Source organism: Acipenser ruthenus, chromosome 2, assembly GCF_902713425.1.
Source record: "Acipenser ruthenus chromosome 2, fAciRut3.2 maternal haplotype, whole genome shotgun sequence".
In the NCBI taxonomy this organism is placed as follows: domain Eukaryota; kingdom Metazoa; phylum Chordata; class Actinopteri; order Acipenseriformes; family Acipenseridae; genus Acipenser; species Acipenser ruthenus.
In genome coordinates, this window is record NC_081190.1 from 67,755,965 (window position 1) to 67,772,991 (window position 17,027).

The following is a 17,027-nucleotide window of genomic DNA, read 5'->3' on the forward strand; positions in this document are numbered from 1 at the left end:
ATTAAATACAATCCACTTACCTGGTTATATGTTGAGTGGCCCAGCAGCAGCACGGAGTTCAGAAAACGAACATAGACACAGTACGTGTGGCCTCAGTTGCAAGGTAAACTAAATCACTTTGCATGCATCACATGACATCAGCCCCCTAATGATTTATAATGCTGCTATACACTTCTGTACCATATACCATAAAATCAGCAGCTTTACTCCTATCTAAAGCTTTCACAGGACAGGATTTTATAGATACTCCGACCCAGCATGTGTCTATAAGCATTGCAGCATAGTGGTTGATCTGAAAGCAATAATTAGCTGTATGTTTTTTTTTTGCCTGACAAATGTAAAATAAATATAATTATATCTGAATAGTATGCCTTTATGTTTGATGTTTAATGTTTTATATATGATTCATTTCACATTCTTTATCATATTTGTGTTTTTTATATTTGGTAGAGGGGATGTGTAAACTGCAAATCTACAAACAGCTAACTACCATTCTGGCTATGTACTGCAGCAACAGAATTTATATTGTAGTCAAAGATGAAAATAATGAAAAAAAAAAAACATCAAAGGTTACAAACCTAATGCTCATGAGAGCACCCAATAATTTAATACATGCTCCTAACAGTAGCCAATCAAATTGTACTCAATGTTCTAACCCATGGAGCTTGTATGTATTCAATACAATCATCTGTATTTGTGTCCCTTCTGCCAGTAATATTTATATTAAAATTAAATGTAAATTACATTTCAAAGTATGTACAGGAAATTTCTCAATTTGTATTGTAAAAACATTATATCCTGCATCTTCATTGTGAATCAGGAATTATCCCTCTCATGAGCCTCAGACCCTAAATAACCCTCTCAATGCTTTTCGTCTCGGGAGGTTATTAGCCCTCAAATTAATTTGAGGGATAAAATGCATGATATGATCTCCATATGAAATATATTAAATACAAAAAATAAAATAAAATGCCTAAAAACACATATGAAAACATAAGTGTCTATAAATACATCAATGTATTTATACATCTAAATACAGATGTATGCACATTGATACCAAGTTGTATCACTAATGGATGAGCAGCTCTCCAGAAATATAAAAAGAGTATGAACATATGTATGGACTGATGTATTCATTTATATAGCTTTCATCAATGAGCATCCCAGTGAGCTGATCCTATTATCTAGATCCCTTATGTATTTATGGAGAATTTGCTTTTGTAGCAGTAATATAACACTTTATAAAATTTGGAATAAATGAAAACAACAGCATAAAAGTAGTAAACCAATAATACCCCTTAAATACACACAGACCCTCACTGATCATCCTGCGTAAAAACAGATTAACTGACAAGGCCCTGAAGACAAACACGGACGGGCTCTGACTGCGTTTAAGAATTGCAGCATCTCAGAATTATCAACCCGGCAGGTACTTTATCCTTAGCCACATGCTTTCCTGTCGCAACTGGGGCTGAATAAGGACAATGTTTCTAAGGGGGAATGCTATGCAAAAAGAAAACAAATAAATAGGGGAGATGTCAAACTCAATCTCTTACACATTAATATTGCTTCTACGTTATATGATAGATGTATAACACTCTGTACTGATATCTTGCCTGAGTTCTTATTCGCCCTAAACATTATGCAAGAACAGAATTGTCCATTTGTTTTATTCACTTCCCCCCCCCAAGGCAAGTATGCGGTGTATGGGACCTAAACAGATTATATATATTCAAGAAATTCAAGTCAAAGCGGTTCGGATGACATTATGCTTCTCAAAACAAATATTATATTACAGTACAATATATACAAATCCTTTAAGTAGAAATAATTTTTGTATCCATTTGGAATCTTAAGCAATATGAAATGGCAAAATACCTTTTCATTATTAAAAATGTAGTTGATTATTTTAGACATAACCAAGCATGGCTTGTTTGGGGTTACTTTTACACTTTTTGATCTAGGGAAAGTTACTTCAAAAAAAGTTAAAGAACCACTTAAAGTATAATTTATCTTCACTTTATTGCTCACTTAAAAAAATCTTCTTAAGATCATTTTAGTATTTTAATTTACTGGTAGTTTCAAAACTATGTGTGTAGATTTGAATGCACAGGTTCACATCCTTTCGGCAAGAGATGCCTAAAATGGGGGATGAATCTGAAGATGCACAGGGAAACTCCCTTCAAAAAAAAAAAAAACCTGCGGCCAAAGTTTGAAATCCCACAGATTGATAGTTCTATCACTTTTTACAGACCCTGGAATGTCTTACTTGCAAGAAAATGACATACCCCAGTGCACAAATCAAAAATCAGGAGTTGATTTTGCTTTCTTTTACTGTTGCCTGCAGCACACAAGTCTCTATTAAACTCCTTACTTCTCGAAAATATTGTTTCTCACCAGTAGCAAAAATAACTTAGGTCTTCATAGCACAGATTTTGTGTTCCTCCTTTTTCAGCTTCATCAGCTTCAACAACAAAAAGCCTTTTTTTGCTGCACAAATTCAATTACCACATTCTTAAACTGTGATGTATTCATTTGCATGCACAGCCAGTTGGACGGTATTGATTAGAGTATACTGTCACGTGTAGAGCGAGAGGAAGATTAAAAGTGTTTCTGCTTAATGGCCTGACATAAAATAGGAGGGAATGGCCTCCAATTAGTCAACAATGACTGCGTAACCGAGTTCCCTCTTCAGATACCCCCCTCATTGCTCACCAGCTGCCAGTTTTTTTTGCTTTTTGAAAATCATTGCTAACTGCAGTGAGCGCCTCCTTTTTTATATAAGAAAAAAAAGGGCTCCAAGGGTCTCACTGCTGGGGTACAGCTTGCTGCCTGCAATGAGTAACAACTGTCAATTTATTTTATCTCAACCTTTTCATCATTCTGCAAAAACTGGTTGGTTGAAGCCACCTGAGAGTCCTAAGAACTCACCGGCTACAAGTCATTAGCTAGGACTGCTCAGTGATTCAGCAGCAGAAATTCTGCTGAATATTGCCTAAAATAAAATACATGTTAACTTGATTTTCTGATGGGCTGCTTGCCTCCTTACAGTTGCCAGTCTTATATATAACCAGGCAATTGGGGGTAGATTGCATCATGTTAAGCTGGATGTGTGGTCTGCGATGCTGCGGAAATTGTACGGCTTTCCAGTTTGCAGTTTCTCTTACGCAGCATCAAATTAAAAAAAATCCTGAAATTGAAGGCGGTTCAGTGAGAGAGATCATGTGGGGATGTTTTGCCTTTTGGGAGGGAAATTAAGTTACAATTTCCATCAGACTGTCATATGGGAGTTTAATAAATATATGTATGTCTGCAAAGAAATTACCTTATAGGCCTACTGCAGGTGGTCATGTTTTTTTTTCATCTTAATTCATTATAAAGGGGGAAACAGGAAAAGTAAGAAAAACATTGGAACATTACAATATTGAAATATTGAAGTGAAAACACTTAATATCTCAGCTAAATATGTTTATATAAAATATTTTTCATATAAGGCCTACAAACTATAAATATCTTACATGCAGTCACTCAACAAGAGTGTTTGCAAAACTTATTAAAAAAATTTATAGCATCCAATAGTATATACAGTGCCTATAGAAAGTCTACACCCCTTTCAAAATGTTCACCTTTTGTTGCCTTATAGCCTGGAATTAAAATGCATTAAAATAGTTTTTTTTTCATTTATCTACACATCCTACCCCACAACTTCCAAGTGAAAAAAATATTCTAGAAATTTAGAAAAATAATTAAAAATAAAAACTGAAATAGCTTGGTTGGATAAGTGTCCACCCCCCTTGTAATAGCAATCCTAAATTAGCACAGGTGTAACCAATCGTCTTCAAAATCACACACCAAGTTAAGTGGCCTCCACTTGTGTTAAATTGTAGTGATTCACATGATTTCAGGATAAATTCAGCAGTTCCTGTAGGTTCCCTCTGCTGGGTAGTGCATTTCAAAGCAAAGACTCAACCATGAGCACCAAGGCGCTTTCAAAAGAACACCGGGACAAAGTTGTTGAAAGGCACAGATCAGGGGATGGGTATAAAAAAATATCAAAGGCCTTGAATATCCCTTGGTGCATGGTCAAGACGATTATTAAGAAGTGGAAGGTGTATGGCACCACCAAGACCCCGCCTAGATCAGGCCGTCCCTCCAAACTGGATGACCGAGTAAGGAGACCTGATCAGAGAGGCTACCAAGAGGCCAATGGCAACTTTGCAAGAGCGACAGGCTTTTATGGCCAAGACTGGTCAAAGTGTGCATGTGATAACAATATCCCAAGCACTCCACAAATCTGGCCTGTTTGGTAGGGTGGCAAGGAGGAAGCCATTACTCAAGAAAGCCCACCTTGAATCCTGTTTGAAGTATGCAAAAAAACACTCAGGAGATTCTGTAGCCATGTGGCAAAAAGTTTTGAGGTCTGACAAAACTAAAATTGAACTTTTTGGCCTAAATGCAAAGTGTTATGTTTGGCACAAACCCAACACAGCGCATCACCCAAAGAACACCATCCCTACTGTGAAGCATGGTGGTGGCAGTATCATGTTATGGGGATGTTTCTCATCGGCAGGGACTGGGGCACTTGTCAGGATAGAAGGGAAAATGAATGTAGCAAAGTACAGAGAAGTCCTTGAGGAAAACCTGCTGCCCTCTGTAAGAAAGCTGAAACTGGGATGGAAGTTCACTTTTCAGCATGACCACGGCCCAAAGCACACAGCCAACGCTACACTGGAGTGGCTAAGTAACAAAAAGGTAAATGTCCTTGAGTGGCCCAGTCAGAGCCCCGACCTAAATCTAATCGCAAATTTGTGGCATGACTTGAAGATTGCTGTCCATCAACGCTCCCCAAGGAACTTGACAGAGCTTGAACAGTTTTTTAAAGAAGAATGGTCAAATATTGCCAAATCTAGGTATGAAAAGTTGGTATTATTATTATTTATTTCTTAGCAGACGCCCTTATCTAGGGCGACTTACAATCGTAAGCAAATACATTTCAAGTGTTACAATACAAGTAATACAATAAGAGCAAGATAAATACAATGACTTTTGTTCAAGCAAAGTACAAGTGTGACAAAATACAATTCAATTATACAGCAGACAAGTGATAGTTACATAGGGATATGATTAAATACAAAATACTACAGATTAAACACTTGGCAGATTACAGTATTCTGAAGTACAGGATTAAATGCAGTAAAATAGGGGGCAGATAAGAGCAAATAAAGCGCATTTAAGGAAGGGTGATAGTGTCCCAGGATAAAAACAGAGGAGTTCTACAGGTGCTGTTTGAAGAGGTGAGTCTTAAGGAGGCGCCGGAATGTGGTCAGGGACTGGTCCTGACATCTGTAGGAAGGTCATTCCACCACTGCGGAGCAAGGGTGGAGAAGGAGCAGGCTCTGGAGGCAGGGGAGCGTAGCGGAGGTAGAGCCAGTCTTCTAGTGCAGGCGGAGCGGAGAGGTCGAGTGGGGGTATAGGGAGAGATGAGGGTCTGGAGGTAGCTGGGTGCAGTCTGGTCAAGGCATCTGTAGGCTAGTACAAGAGTCTTGAACTGGATGCGAGCGGTGATCGGGAGCCAGTGGAGTGAGTGGAGTAGTGGAGTAGCATGGGAGAAGCGAGGCAGAGAGAACACCAGGCGGGCAGTGGAGTTCTGGATGAGCTGGAGCGGACGGGTGGCGGACGCAGGGAGGCCAGCCAGGAGGGAGTTGCAGTAGTCTAGACGGGGGAGTACCAAGGCCTGGACCAGGAGCTGGGTAGCGTAGGAAGGGTCGGATTCTTCAGATGTTGCTCAGGAAGAATCGGCAAGTGCGTGCCAGAGTGGAGATGTGCTGGGAATAAGAGAGGCAGGATAGACCTATCCCAACAGACTCACAGCTGTAATAGCTGCCAAAGGTGCTTCCACCAAGTATCAGGGTGGTGGAGACTTGTCCAATTATGATCTTTCAGTTTTGAATTTTTAATATTGAATTTTTTTCTCAATAAAAACTTTTTCCCCTCAACAGTGTGGAGTATGGTGTGTAGATAAGTGGAAAAAAATCCTCATTTAAATGCATGAAACTCTGAGGCACTGACACAACAAAATGTGAAAAAAGTTCAAGGGGGTGTAGACTTTCTATAGGCACTGTAGTTAAACTTGTCTTACCTGGCATCGTCAGAGAGCACAGGAAGGCTTACACTGGTTTTAGACAGACTTACAAATCAGGCCAGATTTCATAATAGATATGTTATGGATTGTACAGGGTATCACACCATTAATTTTGTCAGGAACCCAAAAGGATGCCAATACAGAATGCTGGTATGTAGAGGGGCAGGATTAGACACGTATTACTGTGTACTTGGTTGTTGTTTTCTTTTTAAATAATTAAAATGCAATAAAAATACAAAAATCTATGTATTTTCTTTAAAAAAAAAAAATCTTAAGAGCTTTGTGCCGTTTACACTTGTATAGTCTGCAGTTATGTTTGGTGATCTTTTGTACGATGTAATGCCCATTTTATAATTAATTTATACTGCATGTTGTGTTACTGTTTTTAAAACTTGAGTTTTCAAGCATGCATAAGGAGCCTCATTAGAGAAGCTGCAAAACACCCTTTGTGCGGCACCTTCAATTTTTGTTTTAATATCAAGCAATTTGGCGGCATTGAGAATTTCTAATTGAATCCCAACATGAATCCTGCCTTGGCTACGAATTTACATTTAATCTGCCCTCAGAGTTCTTCGGCTGGTTTCACAGACCCTTATTAGCGCTAATCTTGGGCTACTGAATGCTATTTTAGGGAAGGTTATCCAAGATTAGAGCTAATCAAGGTCTGTGAAACCAGCCACATGTGTTTAATTAACATGCATTCTACTCAACAGTATGACAAGAAACAGCACCAATCATTGCAAATATGTACCGTATAACAAAAGCATCAATGGGTCGAAAAGAGTGCCTTGCCATTGTTAAACATCAGATCAATCTAACACAGTCAGTAAGCAGATTAGCTTGATTAGTATTGAAAAGTTTCTAATTTGAGGGCATATTCAAAATGACATGACAGAACCAATAACGACTTACATTAAGGGGTAAGTGGATTACCTAACAGTAGCAGAAACATATTACTGTTAAATTATATTATTATTATTTATTTCTTAGCAGACGCCCTTATCCAGGGTGACTTACAGTTGTTACAAGATATCACATTATTTTTACATACAATTACATTATTTTTTACACATTATTGTTACACACAATTACATTATTTTTTACACATTATTTTTACATACAATTACCCATTTATACAGTTGGGTTTTTACTGGACCAATATAGGTAAAGTACCTTGCTCAAGGGTACAGCAGCAGTGTCCCCCACCTGGGATTGAACCCACGACTCTCCGGTCAGGAGTCCAGAACCCTAACCACTACTCCACACTGCTGCCCTATATATATATAGGGCAGCGGTGATGGGTTAATCCGGCCCTGCGTGTATATATATATATATATACTTATACATATATATATATATATTCACAGGGCCGGATTAACCCATCACGGGCCCCTATCTTCCTTATATGAATGACAACAAATATACGATTGTATATATGTAGCTTAACTCATGCTCCACCAATCTGCAAAAGGTATCATTTTGTTTTTAAACTATTATACATGTTTTTTTGTTTTTTTTATCAGAAACTGTCAATTATGGTTATTAATTATGACGAAAATTTCATGCACTGCTCTGAACTGAACGACTGACCAAATCTGCCAGAAACAGTTCAATTGAAGGCGGTGTGCTAAATACATTTCAAAATAAATTCAGAAAAACCTGAAGCCTACATCAAATCCCATAGCGGAGCTTGATAATCACCTTTCACGATTTACTGACTACAAATACAGTAGTTCAAATATGGACAAGAGTACCATGTTGTTATTCAATTGAAAAAACAAAAACATGATACTTCTGTATAGGAGGGTGCTCAAATTTTTGTCCACTAACTGTAGGTCCCTCATAGTCCACAAAAATATCTATTAAATAAACAAACACAACTGCGCATTGTCGTGTAGTCAAATCGGGGTTGCCTGACATACAGATTTACAGTGGGCTTTTTTTTTTACTGACACTGTATTTTTTTACTGACAATTTAAAAAAACAAATAGAAACATTAAATAAAAATACATTATAAAACAGTCTAGTTTTGTGTTCTTACATTTCTTTAGGTCATTTACTTCTTATGGTCATACATGGACACATTTGCAGACTGGATTCGTTGGTCTGCAGCTGGTGCTGTTTTTAACAGCAGTCTTCATAGTCAGAATTCCATTAGAATGTCTGTAGACAATTGATTTCTTACATCTGCTTTTACAAGGTTCATCTGAGAAAAAACCTTGTTCTAATTCTGCAGTACTGTGTGGCAAAGTCAACATATTAATGGCAACCTTGGCAAGTGTAGGAAACGAGGGTCTCCGCTAGGTATATACAAGAGCGCAGTTTTGTGCCAGTTTTCATCAGCTGCCAGATCCCGTCTAAGATCCGTCAAGCCAGTCAGTCACTTGTTATTGCATAAATTCCATCTGAGCTATCCAGCATAGTTCCAATAACAAAAAAACATTGCAAGCTGGACGATGTCTCCCGAGCTCGCTATGCTTTGTTTACTTACAGACGTGCTCAAATTTGTTGGTACCCCTCCACAAAAAACGAAGAATGCACAATTTTCTCTGAAATAACTTGAAACTGACAAAAGTAATTGGCATCCACCATTGTTTATTCCATATTTAATAGAAATCAGACTTTGCTTTTGATTTTTTATTCAACATAATATTGTAAATAAGAAAACAAATGAAAATGGCATGGACAAAAATGATGGGACCGCTAACCTAATATTTTGTTGCACAACCTTTAGAGGCAATCACTGCAATCAAACGTTTTCTGTAGCTCTCAATGAGACTTCTGCACCTGTTAACAGGTAGTTTGGCCCACTCTTCCTGAGCAAACTGCTCCAGCTGTCTCAGTTTTGATGGGTGCCTTCTCCAGACTGCAAGTTTCAGCTCTTTCCATAGATGTTCGATAGGATTCAGATCAGGACTCATAGAAGGCCACTTCAGAATAGTCCAATGTTTTGTTCTTATCCATTCTTGTGTGCTTTTAGCTGTGTGTTTTGGGTCATTATCCTGTTGGAGGACCCATGACCTGCGACTGAGACAGAGCTTTCTGACACTGGGCAGTACGTTTCGCTCCAGAATGCCTTGATAGTCTTGAGATTTCATTGTGCCCTGCACAGATTCAAGGCACCCTGTGCCAGGCGCAGCAAAACAGCCCCAAAACATAACCGAGCCTCCTCCATGTTTCACTGTAGGTATGGTGTTCTTTTCTTTGAAAGCTTCATTTTTTCGTCTGTGAACATAGAGATGATGTGACTTGCCAAAAAGCTCAAATTTTAACTCATCTGTCCAAAGGACATTCTCCCAGAAGGATTGTGGCTTGTCAATATGCATTTTAGCAAATTCCAGTCTGGCTTTTTTATGTTTTTCTTTCAAAAGTGGAGTCCTCCTGGGTCTTCCTCCATGGAGCCCACTTTCGCTCAAAAAGCGATGGATGGTGCGATCAGAAACTGACGTACCTTCAGCTTGTATCTCTTTGGCAGTTATCCTTGGTTCTTTTTCCACCATTCGCACTATTCTTCTGTTCAATCTGGGGTCGATTTTCCTCTTGCGGCCGCGCCCAGGGAGGTTGGCTACAGTTCCATGGACCTTCAACTTCTTAATAATATTTGCAACTGTTGTCACAGGAACATCAAGCTGCTTGGAGATGGTCTTGTAGCCTTTACCTTTACCATGCTTGTCTATTATTTTCTTTCTGATCTCCTCAGACAACTCTCTCCTTTGCTTTCTCTGGTCCATGTTCAGTGTGGTGCACACAATGGTACCAAACAGCACAGTGACTACTTTTCTCCATTTAAATAGGCTGAATGACTGATTACAAGATTGGAGACATGTGTGATACTAATTAAATAAACTAATTAGTTTGAAATATCTCTATAATCCAATTATTTATTATCTTTTCTAAGGGGTACCAACAAATGTGTCCAGGCCATTTTAGAATATCTTTGTAGAATAAGCAATAATTCATCTCTTTTCACAGCTTCTTTGCTTTATTCTATGACATACCAAAGGCATGCAAGTATACATGATAAAATAGCTTTTAATTTCATCACTTTTCAGGAGGAATGAAGCATTATTTCAATGAGCTGTAAGGGTACCAACAAATTTGAGCACGGCTGTACTTGATTGAAGAACGCGTATACTAATTCCAGCACAGTATTGTTAATTGGCATTCTTCATTTGATACTTTTCACCGCATCACATATGGTGTAGGTGTATGTCATTCGAGCTGATTGGGAAAGCTGCAAGAATACAAAATATACTGTATTTATTTCGATTCAAAATAAGACTTAGTGTTAAAATGTGACTTTTTTTTACTGACTGGCCTTATGGACAGTTGGCAACCTTAAGCCTGACGCAGTAACGTGGCTTACTTCTTTCTCAATCGCCAATACAGCAAAGGCAGTGAGCTTTCCTTGCTTTACTGTTGATCGATGTGTTTTTGAGATGCTTCATTAAAGAAAATGCTCTTTCTCAAGGGTCGGGGATAATGTTTTAGGCGGTTCGGGGGCTTTCGACACAGATTTGTAAAAATATTTCTAATCCTCCCCTTTGCCGCTTGCATTCTTCTTCCCGTTTCTTGTGTTTATTTATTGCCCATGAAAGAGACATCGTTTGTAGTCAACCAAAATCAAACTTACTGACCTGGAATTTACTTGTGTCACCACGCGAAAGTGAGTGAGACAGTAAGTTCTGGGTCAGCCAGTTTGATTTCGTGTGAACACAAGTGAGATGCACACTGCCTCGGTTGAAATGTCAGTGAGTGAAGTTCTTCCAGTTAAACCGCAATTCTGTATCTGTTTTTTTTTTTTTTTCTTAAATTGTTTTGCCCACTCCCCCCCCCATGACTTTGGGCCCTAGGCAGGTGCCTAGTTTGCCTATGCATTAATCTGGCCCTGTATATATCCATCTATATATAGATATATAGATAGATATACTGTATCTATATATATATATATAGATTATATCTATCTATCTATCTGTCAATCTATCTATATCTATATATATTGGTTTACTATTTTTAAATATACATTTTAATTAATAAAGTGATTTCAATACTAATCTTATAAGTTATAAAAGATGTAGATGCTATGCTGTTTCTGATCACACAGCTGCCTTCAGTGTATCATTCAGCCTTATAGTCGTATAATCATAATATCCAGCACAAAATGAAAGTAGGAGAAACTCAAAAAGGTAAAAAAAGGCCTACCCATTAAGAAGTGAGCAGCACTAATGTGTTTCGTGACCAATGACTTTCAGACTGCACTTGGATCGTTGAACATGTCATTTCGACTATTCTTCCATGCCAGCACCCTCTCTGTGTTGACATGTCCAGTGGCTTTGATGTGACGGCTAAATGCAGTCATCTGGTGTGCCTTGCCGATGTAAACCTGTGCTTTCTTCAGCAGCTGCAGATCCCCTAAATTTATGGCAATTGTAGAAGTCATCTTAAAATACTTGCAGCCTTTGTCATACTGACCCTATAAAAAAGGCATAAAAGGGAAAGAAAGGGCTACATGAATGGTTATTTTAGAATTGAAAATTGGATATTAGTATCCAGTGCTGTATTTGCATTGCACTATATGAGCACTCACTGTAAATGGATGTTTTCTAATGCAGAAGCCCGTGGGTAATCCATTGGTTACATAGTAGACCTTGTTTGACTGCCTGAGTAACAAAAGCAGAACAGTAACCTTTATGTGTTGGGAATTTTTTTTAAGATGAAAACATAAAAGAGAAAAGGCATTAGGGGGGAGTATGAAATTCTAGGCTGGAGCATGTGGTGTGTATATTAAGTCAACAGTGAAACGTGAGTCTATACTTGATTTTTTTGTTTTGTTTGATTGAACCTAATACCCAGGGTGGTTGGATGAAACTTAGACTGTGTTAACTGTTAGGATATCTCATCAGCAAACAGTGAAAGGTCAGGCAATTTCTGCAGGTCTCTGCCATTTGTTAGTCTTTCATCCCTCAAATCCAAAGGCAAATCTAGAGGGGGTGCATTAAAATATCAAAAGCTTTCTTTTAGCAGTATAATATTTACTTTTTTAGGCTTGCCATCCTCTGGCTTGTTACATTATTTTACCAAACAGGCCACTGACTGCAAATAGAATGTGAACCACGGGTGACTTAAAACCCCTTTTGATTTGGGCAATAAGACAATGGAATGCACTGGCTTTGACAGTAATTGTTGTAAGTGCGGTCTTACTGCATCTTTGTCTGTTTGATTAAAATGTTAATCTAAATTCTTAACCGAACTTTGAAAAAGCATCAGTAATAATCTTTATTCATTTTGGAGAGTGTGGCTGTGGACCACTTTGCCAGATTTTGGTTCACTAAAGTGGCAAAACAAAACTGAGGTACCAGTTGTTAACAGATATTAAATCGTCCTTATTTATGAATGTTAGTCCTGTGAGCCTTGAAATCATTCAACTTAAAATCCAGTAGGACCTGCTGCATCACTGCAGTGATTTCTACTGACTTGGAGCAGCAATGGGCTTCCTCAGAGCCCCACCCTGAGGAACTGTTTCCATTAGTGTCCAGGTGAAACATACCATAGTCATAGTTCATTCTAAAGTCCTGCGTGGACAGCGCTACATTTTTGAAGTCACCCCTGGTTCACTTTCTATTTGCAATCAGTGGCCTGTTTGATAAAATAATGTATCCAAAACTGTGTATGATGAATGTATTGTATGCTACTTTGTAGAATTCTACAAGCAGCATGCTACAATACATGTACAGTATCATTTTGTAGCTGGCCTAAAGGCAGAAGAACTCCACCTGCTGTTTTTGCTACATCTCTGGAACCTCACTGCATCTCTGGGGTGAATTTAGATTCTATCCCGCCTGGGAGTAAGATACCGAATTCCAAACCTTCACATGATTTATCAGTTTTCTCTTTTAAACATTTCTCTTTGAGCAGAAATTCTGTTTACCAGGCAATTAACTCTATTGATATCACTCCATGCTGATCTTTACCCTTGAGGACATGTTTTCAACATTTATATGCTTTTAATGATTATTATTATTATTTATTTGTTAGGAGACACCCTTATCCAGGGTGACTTACAATTGTTACAAGATTTCACATTATTTTTTACATACATTTACATTATTTTTTTAGACATTATTTTTTACATACAATTACCCATTTATACAGTTGGGTTTTTACTGGAGCAATGTAGGTAAAGTACCTTGCTCAAGGGTACAGCTGCAGTGTCCCGCACCAGGGATTGAACCCACGACCCTCCGGTCAAGAGTCCAGAGCCCTAACCACTACTCCACACTGCTTCTGCAATGCTTTACACTTTTGTGCCATCATTTTAAAAGCAACCTTCTGAGAATGTTTTCAGTTTTTTAAAATATAATTAATATGCAGCCAAGTCTTTATAAGAATAGTAGAAAATGGCAAACCTTGATTATATCTGGTAATAAATAACCATGTACAATTGGCAGGAATTTGCAGTATATACCATACATATCCTATTCATATCATTCTACTTTCAATGCATCATATTATTTTTATATAATAACTTGCCCTATTATTGTAAATGGCCCCGAGGCACATACATGCATGTTGCAAACTTTGACTCTAGTCACTGCTCTTTGCCACCTGAATAAACGTTTCCAGATACTTAACAGATTCTGTTATTTTTCCCTGACTGAAAAAAAGGAAGTGCATTTTTAAATTTAGAAATACTTAGCCAAATCAGACTAACATGTTCTAAAATAACTTACATATCTGATATACTTATTCATGCTTTTGAAAGTGTTGACACATGGCATTTTTAAACCAACACTACTTTGCCTTTATTGCTCCATACTGGTACTGTAGAAATACACACAAGCAATAATAAAGCTCAAGCAGCTCCACCCGAAAAAATTAAACAGAAATGGTTGAGATGAATTAAACATTTAAATCCATGACATAATATTTTGATAGAGAAGATATATTTAGTAAAGTTGTCAAGTGTAATGTTATTCAGTGTATTGTCACAATTGGTTTGCATTTTCTTTTCAGCCAGTGTCAGTCCACTGCAGGACATAAGCTTTTCTCCATTCCACTATTCACTAGCTATATAAAATACAAACCATAATTTTTCTTATTGAAACATGGATATTGGCATATTTAAGTGAAAGAGGGTCTAAACTCTAAAGCAGACATTAAATACTCAAAAACCTTACAAACACAATTTCAATTTTCAAATAAAGTTAACTCAAAATTGAAATGGCTTGAAATGGCAACAACAACAACAACAACAACAACAACAACAACAACAATAATAATAATAATAATAATAATAATAATAATAATAATAATAATAATAGGAACATATGAAGCAACATGTGTAAATATGTTTAAGTTTATGTTTCTACTTTTTTGAACCACTATCTGGTGTTTCTATCTTTTTATCAGATGAGACTGGGAGGTATTCAAATATCTTGGGAGGAAAATGGATCCCTTGGTCCACAGATTGAGAATGAGATAGTGCAGACTATTTGTCTATCAAGGTGTTTCCAATTTCCAACTGGGAAAACAGGACTGTTAACACCCACCTCCCCTGACAACTGTCCAATTATGTATATCACACTTGGCCTACTGTTTGCAGTAGAAGTAATCAATAACGGATGTGGTTGAGCGAACATAGATTTTGGTTGAACCAATGCATGAAAACTTAATCATTTGCTCAGAGTGGAGAAATCAAACAGAGCTGGGATGAAACAGCCACTCAGGGGTTTGTCGATTGCGCCATCAAGTTTGTGGGCCTGAGCTGTTAGTAATAAAGCAAATGGGATCAGTGACAGGTGGAAATCTAAAAGGCTGCTTCCATTTCATGAATTAATGTAAACACTACCCATGTCATTATTTTTGTGGTCATTTTTGGAAATTTCACATAAGAGCCCGCAGGTCCAATTTAATGAAAATCCTCCGCTTACTGGGGCGTTCAATTGTATTGAAAGAAAATCTAAGTATGAACAGTAAAAAAAAAAAAAAAAAATGAAAGCACAATCCAACAAGTGGAAAATTGTATTCAGTTTAAACATAGCATTTCTTTCAAGATCCAAAGTCTTATTGATCCATCCTGGAAAGGCTAAATATAAATGAAACACAGTATGTGAAGCCCTAACATTTGTTTTTAAACTGACGTGAAATCATTTTTCTACAGCCCTGGAAATGCATTTGAGTTGTATACTAAATAACACAGTCTGAATCACTTTAAAATAATTGTTTACATATTATTGCTAGATAAATGAGCTTTTTAGTAGATTTCTTATTTATAAATTACATTTGTAATTCTCAAAATAAATCTTATTGTGTTTGCAATCACACAAGTGCTTTTACTTGAATACAAGTGCTAGACAATTATGTGTTTAAAAATAAATAACATAAACAACCACATATTTTATGACCCCAAGTTGCCTGTACTTTTTAAGCCTTAATTTTTGTCATTACTATTTTTGGGAGCTAGTTTTGAACATGTTATCATTATGTTTAGAATTAATAAAATGTCTTTTGGACGGTCCAGTATGCGATGAGGTACGGAACAGCACAGTGTTTTTTGTTTACACACAGACGGAAAATACACGGTGCATTAACAAAAAGAAGTGAAGTCAATGATATCGACTGGGGTCTTTGTTTTCTGTCATTGTGGGGTATTTAAGGAAAACAGAATCAATCATTGTAAAACAAACAAAAAAAAAAAATTGCTAAATTCTTCTTAACTATTCAAAGGTAGGCTACGTGAATGAAAATATTATCTAGTTGCTCATTTACTGAAAAATTGTAAACTACTGTTTTTATTTAACCCTTTGCAGCAACGTTACCATGATTTCAATGAGCTGGCGATGTGCTTGGTACGTTTGTAATATGTTGAAAGTTTAAATCTTGAAACGCGGCTGTATAACCTATATATTACAAAGGGCTGCAAAAAACATCACAAATAAATATTGAGTAAGGTGATACCATAGACATGGTAATGACAGGTGTGAGCATGGTGCTTTCCTGTTACTTGTATGTGTCTAACCCTTCACTCACGCAATCTGGCATGGTACGCTATAAGAAAAAATGTGCCCAGGTTTTATTTTCTTGCTGGATGCAGTACCGTGTCCCTGCAGTAGTGTGCTAGATTTAAATTAACGTTTGCATTTTTCAGTTCCGTACCTCACCGCAAAATGGACCTCTGTACCTTTATGTATCGCATGTGTGTACCTAACCCTTATTGTAAAACCACTGAGAAACAATGGGCTAATTATTATTATTATTATTTATTTCTTAGCAGACGCCCTTATCCAGGGCGACTTACAATTGTTACAAGACATCACATTATACATTATTTCACATTATACAGATATCACATTACTTTACATACAATTCCCCATTTAGGCAGTTGGATTTTTACTGGTAAAGTACCTTGCTCAAGGGTACAACAGCAGTGTCCCCCACTGGGGATTGAACCCACAACCCTCCGGTCACGAGTCCAGAGCCCTAACCACTACTCCACACTGCTGCCACATTTACTAATCCAGTAAATATATAGATCCCTTGGCTGGGTAGAAAAAAAGAAAATTGTCTCCTCGAGGGGGTCTTCAACCTTCATCACTCAGTAGAAAGTAAATATTTCTTTGTGTTACTGCATTCAGCCTCAATTTGTTGTGTTAATAATACCATCCCCATCGCCCCATCCATGTCGCTTGTGTCCCCTGTCCCGAGAACCGGCGACAGGGGACACAGGCGACATGGATGGGGCGCCGAGAGCACAGGCTGGCATCCGGGCAGGTGCAGCAGCCGACAGAGGTGCGAGCCCCGGCGACCGCAGAGCAACGTCTGGGCCACCAGAGGAAGCGAAGCAGGAGACCAAGCGAAGCAGGAGACCCATGGGTCACCCAGGCCG